The following is a 10,644-nucleotide window of genomic DNA, read 5'->3' on the forward strand; positions in this document are numbered from 1 at the left end:
CAGACATGGTAGAATTTAAGAAACTTACATGTTACTGTAAAACAAACTAAATGGAAATATTATAGGCTATCTTGAGGTTTCCAGACTCAAATGCTTGTTTGGATGCCAGCTCTGCCCATCAGGAATTATCGTGCCCAGCAGCATAGCTGATAAGCTGAGTAATGCATCTGAAGAAAGACTAGATGGCTAAATTTTTCCCTTTATTTATTTCTGAAGGAATATGTGGCCTAAAAATAGATTAGGAACAGTGGCAGAGGTGTAAATAAATCCTTTGGCATAAATTACCTCAGCTATAACAATTTTCCAGCCTTTTGTACTATTCTTTGCTCCTTGTCTGTTTTTCTGTCAAAATAAAATGTGATGTATGGGGAAATTACCTATGATTGTGCTTGTCAACTAACAAAGAAGGAGAAAAGAAATGGCTTCTTTTGTGATATTAATGGAGAAATCAAATGTAGCCCTAAAAATCCCTGGATTTAAAGACTGTGTTCAAGGCAGTGTTCAAGGTCAGTTTGGATGGGGCTTTGAGCAATCTAACATAGTGGAGGATATCCCTGTGGATGCCAGAGGAGGGACTAGGTGATAAGTGATTTTCAAAGGTCCCTTCTGACCCAAATCACTCTATGATCCTGTGATTCATGTGTAAATCTATAGCTTGGGGCTGGTACTCATAATGTTCAGACTTTGTTGTGATGAAACTAATGTTGTAGTGAGTGGGACAAATCCTTTTGTGCACTCACAGGATGTTGATCCAGAGCAGTTACATTGCTTTTCATGGAGGAAGAACAGCAGTACAATTTGGGGCAATCAGTTATTAGGATTTGGGCCTGCCATTTAAACACAGCTTATTGATTAACAAAGCTATTTCTGTACCACTTGCTTCATGCATTTGAAAAATTAAAATTAGGTTGAAAGAATCAATGCAATTTATTGTCTGCTTCCTAAGGATTGATGGTCAGGATTTAATCTGACAGTAATCTACATCAGAATAAGATTTTACTATAAGATTAGTTCTACTGAGCCCCTTTACTATCGTGGTTGCTTTAATTAAATACTAGGAAATCTCTTGGGAAAAAATGCTGCATTGCAACTAAGCACTATTGTTATTGCTGCTATTAATTACATGGTATCTTAGTTTTTAATAACTCATTACTGATTAACAAAAATCCATACAAATCATAAAGGAGATGCTAGTTCTGCTATTGCATTTGCTGGAAACTTTTCGATAGAATAGCACAAAAGTGCATGAATTTTTACAGTTTAATATGTCATTCTTCTCCTTTTGGTGCCTACACTACATTTTCGACCTTCTTTCAAAATATTTATTATATAGGCAAAGTAGACCTAATTTTACAGACCTTTATAGTTCTTTATTTTAAACCCTTCCCTTTGGAAATTCTCAGGATTTAGCCAGTCTCTGAGTTTTCATGGCATTTTAGCAGAATTCAGTAACTCTTCACTTTCTGTCAACACAATGAACATCAGTTGAGCTATCCGTATTTTTCCATTCTGAGTAGCAACCACCAGCATATTACACATTTTTATGTAAGTATTTCTTTTACTTCTGTTCATAAAAAGTAGAATGAAAGAACAAAACTGTTTCAACTGCAGTCTCTCCTTGCAAGTGCAATTATAAGAAGATTTCTCTGCAATCGTGGTGATTTTTACAGTGGTATAGAGAACTGATCATGTGAATAGCATAGAAGTTCAATTTCTTCCAAAGATCTCTGCAGGATGATATGGTAAATGTCGTTTTAGAAATCCTTCAGACCTGACTTCCCTTTGTGCTTCAGAATCAAGAAGAACTGTGAACACCCTCCAGTCAAAATTTAAGTAAGGTGTCCACAGGCACAAAAAAAAATCTTAAGACTGTAAAATCTAAAGTTCCATTCTTTCAGTACTGCTCCACGTCAAGCTTACATTAGGCCAATAGTTAGACAGAATGAGCTAATAGACAATTGTTCAAATAACCCAACTGCTTTGAAAACTTAGTTTGTCCAGTCAGTGGAGGTTTTTATATGACATAGACTATTTTCTGATTCAATAACTTACAGTAAATGTTGCTTGGATTCCAGAGACTCATGCAAACTATACCATTGATCCTGCAATCAGATTAAGTCCTGACTCTTAAACTGACAGGAAGCCCCATATCTTTTAATTAAATTCTGAGTGTAGACTGTTCTGGTACATGAATAACCTCTAACCAATCCAAAGCTGGAATTGTATCACTCACTAGAAATGCTAACCTTTAATTTAATTTAAGGAGCTTTCAATAATAATTCTATGCTTTCAGCTACTGCTTTCCTCCAGTTGTTTGAGGTCAAGTGTTCAATGCCTCCCTGTTGTCTCGGTGCTTGACCAGTCTATTTGATGTCTGCTTGCCTACTAGCCAGGGAGAATCTGCAGCTCTCAAAGTGAACAATTCACTGTGGTTATACACAGTGCACAGAATCCTAGGGTGCCAGTGATGCTCTAAAATACCTCTGATTTGTATGGTGAAAGCAAAAGATTAAAATATATTTAAAAAATTATTGCAATAGCCTTCATCTTTTAACCATTCTAAGAAAAAATCATAGTACATTTTTTGATTTTTTAAAGATTAATATATTAGCAGAAAGAGATGTCACTGGAGACAACATGAACTCCCATGGTTAGAAACAGTGTGTAGTCACTGAGATGCCTAACAAAAAATATATTGGAATACAGTTTGATAAGTTGCAATGTTTTCTGGGTCATTCTGAATTGCAATGTGTTGCAAATGTAGCCATCTCTGAGTTTTGGTATTTCTTTTTCTATTTTTGTACTGTGATATGAAATAGTTGCCTAAAAAAAAAAAAAAAGGAAGTTATGGGACTGTGAAACCTGAAAGGATGTAGATTCTGAGTTTTGGAATAAGGTTCACAAATATATGAGTTTACTTACAAAATGCCTTCTGTATCAAAACCTTTCTTGGTTTTCAAATGGAAGAAGTACTCAATTCCTAGATTAAAAAGTTGTTTCCTAACCTTCATTGCAAATAATACTAGCATGAAATACAGGTTTCATCTTCACAGTGTCTATGGAGAAAGGCTAAACCACCCCCTAAGGACTCTAGTCTCTCTCCAGAGTGTAGAGGGATTCCCTATGTCCAGTTAGGACTGGATGTTTCTTTGCAGATGGTTAAGTTAGCTTGTTCTTGTTTGACCCAGAGTATATATTTTAAAATCTATTAAATTAGATTTTAAAATTGCACAGAGGGAGAACTGACCATATTCTTAATGTCTCTTTTTGTTTTCCCATTTAATTCCATCATTTTAAGTTTTTTGTTTGATTTACAGCTCAGCACCAGGTTTCAGTATTTTCACCTTGCACTCATATGTAAATTGAAGAGCCTGATATCAAATGTATCTTCTCTAGGAATGTAATCACAGCTCCATCGCCTTACCTTCTCCTTGTTCACAATCCTTTATGGTGTGTAGTGGGAGCCTGAGATTTCCTGATTAAATCCAAAGAGTTTTGACTGCTGAAGCTCTAAAATATTTGGTATTTTACTATTTCAGAGGACTCCCTTGTTTTTATGCCCTGCATATATCACTCCCTGAGACACTCACAACAGAGGCCAGGGAAGGGGGGCTTCCATAGTTAACACAAGCTTTACCTCTGGTCCAGGTCAGGTGCAGACCCCTTCAGATCAGTCAGTCTTCTCTTAAGCACATGCAGAGAAGTCTGTGGCAGATCCTCGGTATGTGAGGAAAAGGGTATTTGATGCTCTATAGTTTATTTTAGTGGAGTTTAAACTTCTATTTTAGGAATCCTGGAGACTTAAACTCTGTGTGTGTTTATGTGTGTTTATGTATGTTTATGTGTGTATGCAATTCCTCTGATAAATAATAACCTTCTCTAATAACAATAAAGGGATCAAAGGAACCTCCTTTATGCATCCTCAGAGAGAACTCAATAAGAACAGTAAATTTTTTTCAAGCTAAGGGCTTCATCTTCAGATATTAAACCTATAGTTTTCAAGTTTTCTGTGTTTCTAATGATTTTAAAACAGAACTTGATCATAACATTTTTGTTTGCACTTTTCCTCAACATTTGCTATGTTTTTTTTGTGCAAAAAAACCAAGCCAAAACCAACTGCAAACAAATCTGTCAAGTTTACTTTAGGTTTCAGTGTCCTTGTTCGCTCCTACTGCCATAAAAATCATGAGGGATCTTCTGTTGCTATATTGGTCCAGGTGTCATCAAAGTTTCATTATGTTTCCTTTCCTTGCCAGGTTTAAAGGAATTTCCTTGAACAGAAGTCATCCTTGGTGAAAATACTGCCAGACACACATAGAAAAACACACCTTGAATGTTTTGCATTAAACGAGTTTTATTTTTACTTTCTGTCTGTATATTAGTCTCTCTGTGTATACGTAAACTTTACAACATATGTACATAAACTTTGGAGACACAGTAGTTCTTTGCTGTGGGTTTAGCTAACTGGGAGGACAGCGTGTACTCAAGTCCTGCATTAAAATGCAGCAAAATTCCTCAAATCTGAACAGAACCTTAGAGAAGTTTGAATTCACATCTTAACTTCTTGCTAGCTTAGGTACATCGATTATAACAGGCTAAGGAAGCATTAATCAATCTTTACTGCTGGCATAGAGTAGCTTTAGTCATACCCTTCGTCAACAAACTAATCATCAACAAGTAGTGCAGCTTCATGTCAACAGCTAATTGAAAATGCTTTTGGCCTATGCTAATTCCTGAACTGTCACCAGAAGGACTCTGGGAGACTATAAACTGGACTGACTAAAACACCAAGATGAGTATACAAAACCAACTGCCCAGAATTGTTGCCCCTAATGTTTACTTTACTTTTACACACAGAGCATAAAATGATTAAAGTTTTGAACTATTAATTCCCTGCATGTGATTTTTGTAAATAGTGTGTGCTCTCTCCCTCTTACTTTATATGGTGTTTAAATTCCCTGTGATGTATCTGGCTTGACTGTTAAGCAGTGAGCCCTCAAATTCACCAGATGCGTTTGAAAATATTAAAGATATAGACCTATGTTATGCACAAAACAACAAAAAATGTTCAAAAAGCTGTTTCTATTGCCTTGGAGTCCTAATGAGTATATTTTCAATAATGGTTACCATGTTTCTTTGGTTTTGGCCATAGATGACTTACATAGATGACTTTTTTTAAAAAAACATTTATTTGGTAACAAGATGTTGGGGGTTATGTTTCTTTCCTTTTGTTCCTTTTTACTTAGGGATGTTTTTTTTCCCATAAGTTGCTAGGAAACACTAACGACTGCGTGCAGTAGAAAACAAAATAAGTGGCCAAACTCGGGGGAGGAGGGCATCTGCACTGCTCTTATCTGGATTTTCTCTCCGAGGGGCAGAAAGACTACGAGAATTGGGCTGGTAAAGGACGGGGCTGGGGCAGCTGCAGGCTCTGGAGGAGCACGGCCGGAGCTGCTGCTGCCGGAGCCCAGCCCAGAGCTGCTGCTTCTGCCGTGGGATGAGCCTCTGCTCGTGAGAGCAGCCACTGCGCCGGGACCTTATTAACACCTACCTCACTGAACGAGGGACCCACCCCCATCTGTTCGGGTGCCCGGGATCCGGAGCTCGCCCCTCTCTGCCCTGCTGGGAGCCGGGTGCCGCTGTCCCGTCCCCGTTGCTCTTCGGCGCTGCTCCGAGCTTTGGCTGCACTGCAGCTCCGCACCTCCTGCCTCGGACGTCCCGTGGTTCCAGCCACAGCTCCGGAGCTTCTGATACATCTTGCTATCACCCCGGGATTTTTCCTCGCTCCTGCCGTTCCAGCTTGGTGCTCCTCAGAGTCCCGCTGCGCCCCAGGGGTTTGTGAAGCGAAGCCTCTCCCATCCCCTCCCACCTGGGCCGAGCCGCCATCACCGCGTGTGGCCCTAGCCCGCGCCACAGCGCCCCCTGCCGGCCCGGCGGAATCACCGCAGCAATCTCAAATTCCAACAATTCGGAGGGAGAGTTCACATTTTCCGTTCCAAGGGAGGCTCCCCCCTTCCTTAGCAGACACCTGGCTTTCAAACCAAGCCACAAGAAATATACAAATCAATAGCAACCGACAAACTTCATGCTAAATGCTTCAGGAACTAGTCACCACAGAGCCTGTACCACTAGCAATGAAGGCAAACATCACAGAGTACATGAAGGATAATATCAACTATTTTTTAAAAGAGAAAAAATGTTCCAGGGAAGAATCTATAACAGATTGCTAAATGGTACACTTGCAAACTCTCATGGGGAAGGGTAATGCTGAGCAGCAAGCACTATGGATGTCAAGAACAAAACTTACCCAGCTAATCCTTTGTGCTCCTCAATTGAACTTGAGCCAGCACTATTATGATTTTCAAGACAAACCAACAACAGAGGCTAATTTTAGCTCCTAGTTAATTAGTCTTGTGTGTTATATCTGAGGGAAAAGTACTGCAGCCTGTTTGACATTGTTGAGGCCAAGCTCTTCACTTAAAAATCGCACTGGCTTTTATCTACCATACTTTAAAAGTGTCTGAGGGGAATAAATGGGAAAGAACTTAGAGAAAATTCATGAAAACATAAAATGTGAAGACTTGTAAAAATAAGACTTGCTTAGCCTAGAAATAAAACTATGGAGTGAGCGGTATCTTTTATATATGTAAAGAACCATTTATAGAATGGATGGCATCAATATTTCCAAGTGCTTGTTAAGGAATAAATAAATGAAATTTCCAGTGGACAGATTAGATAGTTATTTGAAATATTAATTTTTAAATATGAGAAATTTGGGATACTGGAATTGGAATCCCAGAATATGAAGCTATAAATAAAAGCTGAGACAAGAATCTGTCTGGGTTAATACCTGAGCTGGTAGCTTAGGAATGCAACCACCTTAGAGTGCTCCAGAAGAAGGGCTGATGTCTGCCTCCCGGCACCATCAAGCAGTGAAATCCACCCTTCTTTGAAGTAACAGCTTCTGTAGTAAATCTGTTTTGGGGAGTTTGTTAATCAAATGTGAAGGGATTCTGGGAGCAAACAAACAATTTAACAGGAGAGGCATCACATTGGGGTGGAACTCTTCCCAGAGAAACACAATCATAATCATCTGAGTCTGCATTTTCTTACTCATTATGCAGTCAGGAAAGGATTGGTTATTTACCTAACACTGATAGATAAAGCACTATTTTCAGTTGGATGAATTTTTTGAGGAATAGACATTAATTATGAATATTTTGTATTGATTACACTATTAATAATTTTTTATGGCACATCATTACTATAGCCAGAATTAGTCTAAAATGTATTGGTACAGAAGTTAGTTCTCTCTCTGCAACTGAAATTTGAAGAAAGCAAATTCGGAGAAAGTTATGGTTCAGAATATGAGTCCATGAAGAACTGCCATAACTGGTAGAATTATATCAACATATGCATACAAATAAGGTACTCTACAGTAGCTGACAGAAATCTTTCTGAACACTGTTTAAAAGAGAGATTTCTAAAAGCTGTTTGAACCATGCATTGTATGTTCATTGTAGCCAGCTTTCTAGGGAACTGCACATAGAAAGCAAAAATGCGGAAGCACTGCTCTGTCTAAGAACAGGTTTGGCAGCTTATTTTGTCCTGTAAATGTTGCTTCTGATTCCAGTGACTAGTAAAAAATGTAGCAATGCACAGCTTGCAGGTTTGGGGTCATTCTTTGTTTCTTAAGTGGAAATCTACAATTCAAAATTTAAATATATCTGCCTTTCCAATCTCTGCAGTAACTGAGTAGGAAATTGTAGACACAGGCTACCTGTAAAATGGCCAAATTGCCATTGAAATAACTGATCACTCAAATGGATTTGTTTGGATGGAAGAATACCAATGTCAAAAGTCTTTACATGGGAGGGCAGCCAGCTACTCCACATCATACTTTGGCTGACCATTCCCAGCCATCAGTTCTGTTTCTTGATGGAGTTCTTCATTTGCAATTGATGCACTGCAATGCACTATCACAGCAATGAAAACATCCTACCTAGTGATCCCACTCTCAGACTGTTTAGCTGCTGCCTTGCAATCACCCACATGTCAGAGAAACACATTGGCTGGGCAGAATTCACTACACTGGTCTTGGGTTTCCACTTGAATTATTCTGATGTCTGCTCATTTTGACATGTGCAGCAGCATGAGCTCATTGAGGCACAAAATGTCCCTTTCAGTTCTTTCCCTGTCCTTACAAACTAAGCCTAGCCTATTTAATCCCATACCTCCTGGGGCAACAGTTATTTTGGTGGCCTTTGGGGTGAAAAATGACATAGTTAAGAATTAAACAAGAAAAATATTCATAGCCTGGTTCAAGTGTAATTTAAAATAATTACATACTAAAACAAAGTAAAAGCTTAATTTCCTTCTGTCAGAGGTTATACCTGTTTAATACTATTTATCAATGTGCAGTCAGAAAATAAGGTGAGAAAACAGCATATTGTGACCTCTGGTTACTTTGACAGAAATTTGATTATGGATTTATTCCTGATCTAGATTAACTTTGTACTGGCAGGAGGTTTGCTAATTCCCAAATCTAATATTAATGAGCGTCGAAGTAGTGCTGCAGAGTTCATGACCACCTGCCGCTTTATTGGTCAGTCCCTGAAATGTAGAGGTCAGCCTGATTAGATTACTGGTCAATTGAAGCTGATGACTGGAAGAATCAGCTCATTAACTGTTATGGGTAAAGTTAAGTATGCATTCCAGTGACATAATTAAGCTAAGTACTAAGGAGTTTAGTGATGGGAGCAATGGGAGATTGCTCGTTAAATTATAACTGTGTTTACTCTCAAGCTTCTTGCCAGTTTATTTTTTTTCATCCATGTCATTAACAGGTGTGCTATGATGGTGTGTTCTTTTTCAAAGACAAAATATAAATTATTGATAGTAAATGAAAATATACTCTGAAAAGCAGAATTACAGAGCACCGTAATCCAATGGCCAGTAAAAGGTTTGTTATATCTAGACATCACCTTTTTAAATTAATTCAGTTGACATTTGTTGAAATCAGCTGTGTTCCAAGCAAAGTAATGTTTATCTCACTAAAATATTTTCAGTACAAACATACTTAAATAGATTGCAGGAGTCTCCTTAGTACTAATTGTCTTATGAATATTTATTTTGAATAAATGTCAGTTGTACACAAGAAAAAAAACAAAATAAGATCCCCAAATATGTATTGAAATGTATTACAGCAGATCATAAGAACCATTTTAAAGAACACAATGTGGCATATGACACTGAGTTGTTTATTTGAGATATATACGCTTGAAAGAAAAAAATACTTGTTGTTCTAAGAAGAATAGTTTTCCTATACTCTTCCTTAAAATAAAGCATTCTTCCTTGCTTGTGACCTTGCTGCTTTTCATTTACATTCAGCCAGGCTGTTTGCCCTGGCCACAGCAATAGCTGTACCCAAGTCCTGTTTAAACACCTGGCCACGATTACTGTATATATCCTGATAAAATTGGAACACTTATAATCATTCCTTCATGACCTTGTCCCAGGAAAATGGACCTATTCCATTTCCTAGAATGGAAGTGTCCCATGAAGGCAAAAGGAAGGAAACATGTCATCTATCAGTCCTCATTCCTGTCCCAACATTTGCATCTTGCCCTGGGCTCAGCTATTCACCAGGCTCACAACTGCTGTCACCCACCAGCCACCTCCAACACCAGAGTCTGTGCTCAGCCTCTCAAAGAATCAACCTTCCTCTGGGCTATTTTAAAGTAAATGGCATTTTTTGTGAAGGCAGAAAACCTGTGAGGAGTCCTGAGTGGATTTCACTTCTGGGTGAAGTTCTTCTAGGAATGAAAGAGATACAGATTCTTGCATGAGGATAAACTGTGCTGGCTGTGACCCAGAGAACAGCCTTCCTACAGCTCTTGTGGCCAGAGCTGACACACATCTGCCAGCTCTGAGTTCATTCTAACTTTTCAGGATCCATGAATAAAAGCTTTGGGTACCAAACAATAGGAGCAAAGAATTTAGAAAAGCGGGCCAAGAGACATAGGACAAACATGAGACTGGTAACTGCACAGAAACATTTAGAACAGTGTTTACACTGCTCTTGTCACAAGAAGACTGCTCAGAATTGCAAGGCTGACCTACTTTAGGGTTTGACATTCTTGTTAAATGCTCAAGGGCAGGTACCTTTTAAAGCAAGATACTTCTCTTCTGCCAAGGTACATCTACAACACACTGGCTGCCAGTACTCACATTTCCTTGTACAAGATATTTGAATGACAGCTTTATGCACTGTTAGAACAAAAAACATGAAGAAGAATGTGTGTAAGGTTGAGGAATTATATACCTACCATATAGAATTAATTCTGAATATTTGTGAAGTTTATTGGCATAGCTTTTGTATACCATCAACTTTCTTCATTTAAAGTAACTGCAATTTGGTAACTGAAAAGGAACTAAAGGTCTTTGTCGGATGTTTCTCTTTAGAAGCCAAAGGTTTCCCACTAGATTCATTAAAATCAACATCACTGAAAGGCAGGAAATTAATTTAAGTAATACTATTTTTCTTTAAACTTACATTAATAATTATATTCAATATAATTATTAGAATATTAAAATTTTAAAATACAATGCATTTCCCCTTACCCGTGCTGTTGCCATTAGGTA

Source organism: Pseudopodoces humilis, chromosome 1, assembly GCF_049639895.1.
Source record: "Pseudopodoces humilis isolate 2021_Gansu_Grassland_sample_001 chromosome 1, ASM4963989v1, whole genome shotgun sequence".
Lineage (NCBI taxonomy): Eukaryota > Metazoa > Chordata > Aves > Passeriformes > Paridae > Pseudopodoces > Pseudopodoces humilis.